We start from the raw sequence: 10,361 nt of genomic DNA, 5'->3' as shown, positions 1-10,361 counted from the left end.
AAACATTTGATTACAGGTTAAAGGTTTTGAAATACTGGGCCCTGGATCCTGTTGGAGAGTGGGATATCAGGGCTTGTTTTGAAGAGTGCATTAATTGACAGTGTCCTGCCCTGAAATCAGCATATTGTGACCCAAACATCTCTCTCTCTCTCTCTCTCTCTCTCTCTCTCTCTCACACACACACACACACACACACACACACACACACACACACACACACACACACACACACACACACACACACACCTCACCATATCCACAACCATGAGTTTGAAATAATGTGGTCAAGTGTACTCCTTTTGCAACACAGGGAGATTTGCGTAAAGTTCTCATGAATTGACCAACAATGTTTGTTTTCAGAGTGCAGTAAATCTATGGCAGTTTAATGACAGTTTTGAGAACATTATAGGCAACAACTAGGGCCCCTCATATTGTGCAAAGTGTACTGTTTAGTAATTATTTTATATGGCGTGGACATGGACATGGTCACTGGATGTTAATTGAATATATGTATAGTATGTAAGAGAGAATAATATGTTTATTTGCTTTCTCTTTTCCTAATTAAAACCTTTCTCCTTTCCTAATTCCAAATAAATGAGTAGTATAATGATAGCCCATACGGCTGATTATTGACATTCCCTTCAGCAACCAGATTTCAAAGCTTTTTTCAAGCTGCCCAAAAACTGTGCCAGAATTGCAATCGGTGTCCTGAGAACACATATGTGGTTGCTAGGCGACGGGAGCAGAGAGCCGCAGCCTACCGTGTTGTGAAGGCGAAGAACAAGGAGAGGATGAGTTCATGATTGGCTACCATACAGCAGGATACCAGGGAGGCATCTGAAATGCCCTGTAAGACTGTAGGAGTGTGTCGACAGCAGTAGTGATGAAAACAAACACATTTTTTTATTGGTATTTCAATTAAAATACATTTCAGCAATTGAACGTATTGAATTTAAACCCCCCTTCCCACCCATCTGGCGATCTGACACAAGTACTGGAAGATAATGAACATGATTTAAGATCAAAATACATACAATAGGCAAATAGATCATTGATCAATCCATGGATGTTATTGGTGACTGGTTGACATTTTCCACAGTAGAGGACTTAGCCCCTCTTAACCCCTTTTAGCAGTCTTGCTGTGGAGATGTCCTTTAAATGTGAGCAGCCATTGTTGTATAGGTAGATGGTGTAGATGGTGTAGTGTATCTTTGAACAGTCATTCTTTCTTAGCAGCAGTGTTTCCTGCTAACCAAAACAAACACGTCTGGGAAATACTTATGCCTCCCCAATTGTATTGAGTGCGGTTTGCCCTTAATCAACACAAACAAAGTTCATACAGTACTTTGGGTTTTCAAAAATGTCACTTTCAAACAGAACAATCGAATCCACATACTCTCACAATCAGATCCTCAACAAACCTCATCCTCAGAAATCCAAATAGTATTCAAATGAGTTTACTCACAGTCAGTGCCGGGCCCTAAGCGAGAAAACATTTGGGACCTCGCACCACATCCCCCAATCCCCTCCCCCTTCTATATGTATATTTTTTGCTTTTAGTCGGGTCCACCTAGTGGTCGGAGGCCCTACGCGCAGCACCTAGTCTGCGTACAGGTATAGGGAGAGACGGTTCTACTCACAGTGAGTCATCAACCTTTTTGCTACAGCAATCTTAAATTAGTTCATTCTAATTGGGGCCCTTCGTTGCTTGGAGCCCTTTATAAGTCAATAAAAAACAGTTTTCTTCCCAATAATAAAGGATTACAGGAATAAGAAGGGCAAATACAAAGACGAAATGTTGCCCTTTGAGATTTAGACAGGTGATCTTCCCACCATCACAATCATTGTGTTGATGTGATGTCACCATTTCCGATTTAATTTTAAAAGAGCCTCTGTTTTGATGGGTGACATGAAAACACTGCGCGTTGCATTGTTCAGGCTTTCACCACTTCCCTGCTCAAACACTCTCCGCGTTCCGGTTTGGTATCCATAGCGACCGTGTATCTGTGTTTGCCCTGCCTTTTTCATGGAGGGGTTTGCATATGCTTGTGTCATAAAGTCATTATTCTGTCCTCGCTAATCTATCTGAGTGCTGCCTCTTCACAGACATAGGGGTGGATACTCTCCAGGTTGTTTGAGAATACCGCGGCTCTCTTCAGAGCCCTGTTGGGACACTAGAGATCGCCAGAAGAAGTCGCCACCGGGCCCACACAGTTTGCAGTTTGGTGATGCAGAGTGCAGACTTGTGTATGCCTTAATAGTTTGAGCGCCTGTACAACACACACACACACGCACACACACACACACACACACACACAAACACGCACGCACGCACGCACACACCGCACATGGTAACACGTGGAGTTAGAGGGTAGAATGGCTCTCCAGGTAGAGTGCAGACTTGTATGCCTTAGTAGTTTGAGCCCCGGTACACACACACACACACACACACACACACACACACACACACACACACACACACACACCGCACATGGAAACACGTGGAGTTCGAGGGTAGAATGGCTCTCCAGGTTACTAAGCCTTCAGAATCAACGGTCCTCTTTGAGAGGGACCAGGGTGCAGACAGACACAGACATGTAGAGAGCTTTGTAGGATTACTCAAAGCTGTACGCTTCATAGAGTCATGAGCTACTATCTTCTTCAAAGGCCTTTTAAGAGTGCCGCACAAATTGGGGCTTATGAAGACTATCCTACTGTATGCTTTTGCTCACTCTCATCAAAATGATCTTTCCTACTCCGGAGGTCTGCTTATGACTCCTGACTTAAAGCACGTTGTGTTACAGTTTGGTATGAAGTGTGCTCAACAAATATAGTCTGATTGATTTTTGGATTGATTGATTGACTGGTATATTCAAATGTGATTCCCAGGTTATAATTGTGTTATATACGGATGTCTCATCTGTAATAACCAAACACTAAACACTACAAAGTAAGACGCCGCCAGTTCACTATTTAGACGACAAGTGTTATTGATGGCATACAGAGGGGGATGAAACTGGGGAACGGAAACGGTGTGATGTTTACAGAAAGTGACATGACTTGGATTGTTTTGTCGCTCCGATCTAAGTCAGTTTCGAATTCATCACACACATTGCAGTGGTTGGAGTGTTTACGTAAGCCCGGCTTGGGCCATCACTGGTTTCTCTCCCACTTCTGAATGCAAAGAAATGTAAAGCCTAGCAGGCTTCTGGGCCACAAACAAGGACAGAGGAAGACAGTTATTGCGAGAGACAGCCCCCAGTTAGAGTGTGCAGGCCAAACATGTAAAAGAAAACTGCTTTCGTCGCCTACGTCTGCCAGTGCAAAGAGTGATTCATTTGCTTTAAATGGTGGGGCGATTTGTCTTCATTATACTCTGACTCAGTGAAGAACACACACGACAGAGAGAAGGAAAAGCATCTCTCCCAGGTAGGGTTCCATAAGGAGAGGGAGAGTTTGTGTGTGTGTGTGTGTGTGTGTTTGTGTGTGTGTATGTGTGTGTGCCTGTGTGTGAGTGTATGTGTGTGTGCGTGCGTGCGTGCGTGCGTGCGTGCGTGCGCGTGTGTGTGTGTAATACCCAGTGTCAGAATCTCAATCACACTCACCTGCCCTATTCAGAGGAGAGATTACACACCATAGCAGATCTGCTTGGAGACCAAAAACACACACACACACACACACACTGTCACCCAAGGAGACGGAACTTATCAACCACAGGTTCCACAGGTGTGGTGGTGCAGGTGTGAGGTCATGTGTGGACATTCATACTGGGTCAAACCAAAACAGATTTTCAAAAGTTCCTGACTTTTACCACATTAGATGATGTGGACGCTGCTCACTTTGACATCCATTAGCATATTGCTGTGGCAGAGTTATGCTGGGGTCTATCCAATGGCTGCAGGTCTTCATTACCCCTGAGTGACAGCTCACTAATTTGGTCGAGTTCCAATAACGTCATCAGTACTACTAATACGCATTGCCACAGGGTCTTAAGGCATGTTTGCCAAGTTGCTGGGAGGCCAGAGGAAAACAAAATAACAGAATCATAAGCCTCACTGGATGACAGAGAGAGCTAAACCATCACCACAATTGTCTAATAACCATGAAAAATGAAAGGCTGTCAAATTTACATACAGTGGGCCAGCCTTTTTTCCGTCTCATGGCACCTAAACCTTATTCTACAGGTGATCAGTCAAGAGACGTACGTCACAGGTGATGTTGTTGTGGGGTATGTGGCAGAGGCGGTCGGCCTATTTAAGTGGAGGATTGAGACGGTCTTGTCATTTTAACACAAGATTGTTCTTTAGGTACCAATGGCCAACACTTTTTCTCTAACGATGCATATCTGTGTTTTGCTCATAGTTTTCTTTGAGCTTCAAACTTTGAGTTTGGTTGAGTCAGGCAGGCCTATCAGGGCGAGAAGGGGAGGGCGAGGGGATGCTGACCCCCGTAGGCCTCCGAGTGGCTTCTCACAGAGAAGACGACAAGAATCCTATCTACCGATCGACAGACATGAAGAACGTACTTTCCGTGGAGGGGCATTTGATCGTATTGACAACAGTCGCTTGAACCAAGGTTTTGGGGGATTTTCGAGACAAAGATCTGTGAAGGAAGACCATGTGGTGCATTATGGTCAGTTCAACTCAGACACGGTGAGTGACAATCATTTATTTTCATCATGTCACCATCTATTATGAAGCTGCAGACCTGGGTCAAAATAGTAATTTTAAATTTTAATTTTAATGTTTAAATGTTTTCAAATACTTTGAGCTTTTGCTTGGGCCTGCCTGGAGTTGCAGTTGGGGACTATTCCATTGGCTCCTTTGTTCCAGTCAAACTCAATGAAGCGCATAAAAGTATTTGAAATGATTTTTTAAATACTGTTTGAACCCAGGTCTATGAGGCTGTGCTGTTTCATGGTTTCTAAAGCATGTATTTGTCACATTATGTCTGCAGCATGGCTGCAATGGTATCCAGACGAGGGACTGCAGCTCACATGGACACTGTGCAGGCTGCCTGGGACTGTACACCTGTAACGTGACCCTTGGACAATGCCATCTGAAAGGACTCTCACCGAGGACAGGTCAGACATTTGACCAGTACAACGTTCTTTACAACGAAGACAAAAATGTCTTATAGCCATAGCATACCACATTGTCCTTGTTGTTTTGTCATCGGGAGTGTTTTTGTTTTTGTCATTGCAGACAGGTTTTTCCAGAGCCTGAGAGAAGCCTGATGGAGGTGAACAACAAATCAGTGATGATGGCCAAGTGGAATTGAATGTTTTTTTGAATAGATTATTATTATCATTAGAGATGTGCTATATCTTAATGCATCGTCGAATCTTTTGTACTCTAAGCAGCACTGAACTTACTTAGCCTAGAACTACATTGAACAAAGTGAAATAAAGATATTGTAATGTATAATTATGTACTGTATGTCCTGTATGTTGATAATTGATATCTTACATTGTCAATCTAATGCATTGTGTAGACTGGTAATCTGTCTATTTTCTATTTTGAAAATAAATTTCCTTTGGGGTCAGTGGAAAACAGTGATGGGAAACTTTGCTGAATGATGGGAAACTTTGCTGAAACATTGCTGAATATGTGATATTCCTTGCTTTTGGAAACAAAGAAAAAACAAGTTGACCTTCTTCAGTTGCATTTTCTTATCTCATGGTTACATAGTTATGTTTTACATTCAGGGTATTTTAGATGGACCATGATTCAGTGCCATTGGAGAGCTGTAATACTCTAAATACAGTGTGTGAACAGTGTACACAAGGGAGAGAACCCTTATTATTTGACTATTTATGGAGACTATTTGATATTTGCCTGATACATGTACAGTCACGCTTCCTCAATATATAATTGAAAGGATGCCAGGTCGAAAAGGGGTAATTGATCTACAGAGAACCAGATTATTTACACAAAGAAATAACCATCTGAAATCGTTACGATGTTTGCATTTGGTGAAGTGTTTCATAAAAGAGGAATTTAATAAATTACACGCAATGAAACTAGAACAATAAAAAAGCAGAACTGAGTACTTAACTCTGATTGATTTGTACGGCACTAAAGACATAAAGACAGTCCAACGAGATAGAACTTCACTCAGATTGAGGTTAAAGATTCACACAGCAAAATACACCATGGCCATGCAAAGGTACAGTAAATGGCTTCAATTTGTAATTATTAGTAAAACTTGAGAGAGTTATATTACTTTAATTTCCATAATATTTTCTGATATTAGGAGACAGTCTTATATAATGATAATTTGTCATTTGACACATGATAGCAGTATCTATTCATTTTTTTATGTGTTAAACTCTATCAAATCTTTAAATGTTTAACCTTTTTACTATCTAATCTCATTATTCCAGTATATCTTCGATCCTTTGGACTATTACCATCCTCTTGCGTCTGACAATATATTGCATGGGTGCAGAAGGAAACACAGGGTTTGATCTGTGTGTCACTCAGCGACAACGCATAAAGGACCTGTCCAATCAAAATCTTACCAGCGTGCCACCAAATTTGCCAGATAATACTGAATACTTAGACATTTCGTACAACAACATTGCAAGGCTTGATGATGCTCAATTTGTTGGACTGTCTCAGCTCTGTCTTCTGAAGGCAACTCACTGCGGCCTGAGATTTTTAAGTCCCAATGCATTTGCTAACACCTACAGGATCAAAGCCCTCGATATTTCTCACAACCTCTTATCAACCATCCCGGACCTGTCATTGCCTCAACTCCAGATCCTTGACTTATCAAGCAACCTGTACAACAGTTATCAATTGTCAATAACCTTTCAAAACCTAACACACCTGAACGTTCTTGCACTTGGGAGCAAAAATGCAATTTCAGTGAACATGAATGACTTTGCTCCCCTGAGGAACATATCTTTAAAACAGCTCAGCTTGGGTATAGGAACGGAGTGGAAAAGGTATGAAAGTGGTTCTCTTGCAAAGCTGAAGAGGCTTCAGGAAATTACCCTAAATGTGCCTTTTTGTGGGAAGTTTGACATTTTCAAGGACATCCTCGAGGACTTGGACGAAACGCAAACAACAACGTTAACATTGGTTACGTTATTTCCTGATAACTGCAGTATTTCTGGTGATCCTTTTGAAAGACTTGGAACAATGCGGCTCCTAAGAAATCTGACACTAGTTAATACTTGGATAAACAGCTCTGTAATGGTAAACCTGATGAAGAACATCTGGCCATCCCCTCTTCACCAAGTTGCATTTGACAACATCACCTATAATGAGGATACACCAGATGGTTTTCAGTTTCCTAGTCAGAACCACTCAGTCAATATCCGTTCAGTTATTTTCGATGGGGTGGCCCATTATCAATACAAATACCCCGTAATAAACTTCAGTGTTGACTCTGTCTCCCAAATGACTTATCTCAAGTTCTCTGGCACTGGGATGAACATTTCACCATGCAACCTCATATCTGCTCTCCCATCATTGGAAATACTGGATCTGTCAAGCAATCTACTGAAGGATTTGGGGTTCTGGTGGCCCCATTGTTCATACACGTCAGTCTTTCCTAAACTGAGACGGCTCTCTTTGAGCCAAAACCGCTTTGTGAGCTTAGCCTTCATCTCTAATCACACCCACCAGATGGCAGCCCTGGAGTCTCTTGACTTGAGCTTCAACTCCATCCGTATTGGTGAGGCGTGCTCCTGGCCTACTCACCTGACTGAGTTAAGCCTCAGCAACAACAACCTGGGCAACACTGTTTTCAAATATCTGTCTCCACACTTTGAGAGGATAGACCTGTCAAAGACAAGCATCACTGCTATAACCCAAGAGGTCTTATTGAGATTCCCCAGACTGACCCACCTCTTCCTGAGCTCCAACAGTATACAAGTCATACCTGTGGATCTCCATGCCCCAGCACTGCTGGCTCTATATGTGGACCAGAATGCCATCATCTCAATCCCCATGGAGTCCTTGGAGCAGTTTCCCCTACTGCAGACCCTCAAGGCAGGAAACAATCCATTCAGCTGCACCTGTAACTCCTATTGGTTTGTGACCACTCTGAATAAGTCTTTGCTTCCTGACTGGCCCTTGGACTACACATGCAGTGGCCAGTCACTCACCGGCTTGTCACTTGCGGAGTATAAGCCAAGCAAACTGTCCTGTGAGATGTGGCTCCAGGCAGCCATTGCATTACCAGTAACATTTGTCATCACTGCCGGCCTTGGGCCTCACTTTCTGCGCCTGTGACGGAGTGTGGTACACAAAGATGCTATGGGTGTGGATCAGAGTGAAGCGGAGAGGCCGGAAGAGAGCGGGCAGGCTGCTAGATGAATCTTTCAGATACCACGCCTTTATATCTTATAGCCAACATGACTCTGCCTGGGTGGAAAGCCAGCCGGTTCCGTCTCTAGAAGGCACTGGCCTGTCCCTCTGCATCCACGAGCGAGACTTTGTCCCCGGTGAGTGGATAATGGACAACATCATCAACTGTGTGGAGGTCAGCTACAAGACGTTGTTTGTGCTCTCCAAGAATTTTGTTCAGAGTGAGTGGTGCAACTATGAGCTCTTCTTTGCCCAGCATAGGGCCATCAGTGACGGTGTGCACCAAGACTCCTTGGTGTTCATCTTACTGGAGCCCATTCCTCTAGACTCTCTGCCCAAGACGTTCCTGAAACTACGGACTCTACTGAGGCAGCAAACATACCTGGAATGGCCAAAGGATGAGTGCAAACGGCAGGTTTTCTGGGCAAGCCTTAAAGCAATGTTGCGGGCTGCAGACAAGAGCATGGTTCTAAAGGATGTTGCTGGAGACATAATGGACACATGTCCTCTATTGACAGATCAGAATAGTACCTTTTTTTAACACGTGGCAACATGGAGCACTGATTTAAGTGGATGGTGCAATAATGTAAGTGTAAACCTAAATTAAAAATCTATTCTGCTTCCCAAATTTGTTTGTAAATGTGAATGTTTGTGATGGTCACCATTGTCGAAAAATGTTTGTCATTGTTAAACATTTGCTAATGTAATATATCCTAAGGTTTTCTGTCCACCTGTCTTTGTATCCATTTAAGCTTAGAATACATCCACCGTCTCTCACTATGCTTCTTCTTTAAGGATAATGACTAGCAATTCTAAAATGTTGAGGATATGTCTCCACCTACTGTTGCTTGTACAGATTATGTGCTCCCTATTATATGTTCTAGGAAATAAATCATACACGTAAAGGGGCTATCTAGGATTGGTATGTCTATTTTTTAGTTGTTAAATAACTTGTAAATGCTTCACAAGCTTAGGCCGACTGTCTTACCCCATCAGAACCCCAAAATAAGATTGTTTTACTCCATTGTGGAGTAAACAGTGGAAAAGTAAACAAACACTGTATAGCTTCAAAACATGGTTAAAACTATAATGTTGATCTCATGGATGGTCAGTCCTTGCATCCATAGCTCCGTCTATGAATTTGAAAGTGGTGATATTTCTCCAGCCATATCCCTCAGCTGTTAACCAAAGAATGTGTTGGGGAGAAGGCTTTTGTTTTGTTTTGAATTCCAGATAAGTTGAAAATAATCATTGCCTGAAAAGGGGACATTTTAAATAGGCTACAGTATTTGTTTTAATGTTATGTTCGTGTGTTTGTACTGTACTTTGTAAGTGTAACAGACAATATTTTTTTGGATCATTAAAAATGATTTTTGGTTTAGTCGATAGCTCACATTTTTAATCCAAGTTTTCATTTGTTAATAGGCTATATTCATCATGGCTTTCTAAACGACTGTTCTGAGTAATTAGACAACTGTGCAAATAAGATATTTAATTTTGTAGTCTTGTTTTAATGCTGTGTATTTCAAATGTGTTGGTTTTACTGTCGGCATAGCCTTTGTTTTGTTTTGAGACTTTGGAAGCTAACAACCTACGATGGCCTACATTTTAACTAACAAAGAAACAAAGAAGCAAATAAACAATGTGAATTCCTCTATGATTGGCATTGCTTTTATTATTATTATTATTATTATTCATTATTATTATTATATAGCAGGTATACCTTCAATTTACTAACCGTGGGAGTATTTATCATCATACGTCATCACAATCTCTCAACAGTGCACATGGGACTGGTAGTAATTTCACAAGAGGGTGTTTTTTAAAAATATTTTCCCATATACATTTTGTGCCATTGTAGCATTGAATGTTACACTGTATTGATATGTTGCTATTATAGGGAAAAGAATGTTCTTAGTTGGACTACCATACCCATGAAGCAATAGATCATGACCATTTGCGCACACGCAGTGAGTTGTGACTGGTCGCCCCCCCGTCCCTCCTCCCTCCTCCCCGTTTCAATGTAAGATGGTGGTTTGA

The 10,361-nt window shown here is 42.0% G+C and overlaps 1 pseudogene across 1 annotated transcript; it reads left to right on the top strand.

The window, feature by feature from the left end:
• Nucleotides 1-7,202: 7,202 nt before the first annotated feature.
• Nucleotides 7,203-8,862, top strand: LOC310820322 (toll-like receptor 1; annotated as a pseudogene). Its single transcript has one exon. The product of its transcript is annotated as a toll-like receptor 1 (transcript).
• The last annotated feature ends 1,499 nt before the right edge of the window (nucleotides 8,863-10,361 follow it).

Source organism: Argentina silus (genome assembly GCF_951799395.1).
Source record: "Argentina silus genome assembly, chromosome: 20".
In the NCBI taxonomy this organism is placed as follows: Eukaryota; Metazoa; Chordata; class Actinopteri; order Argentiniformes; family Argentinidae; genus Argentina; species Argentina silus.
The sequence above is the reverse complement of the archived record's forward strand: the minus strand, read 5'-3'. Positions and strand labels throughout refer to the sequence as shown.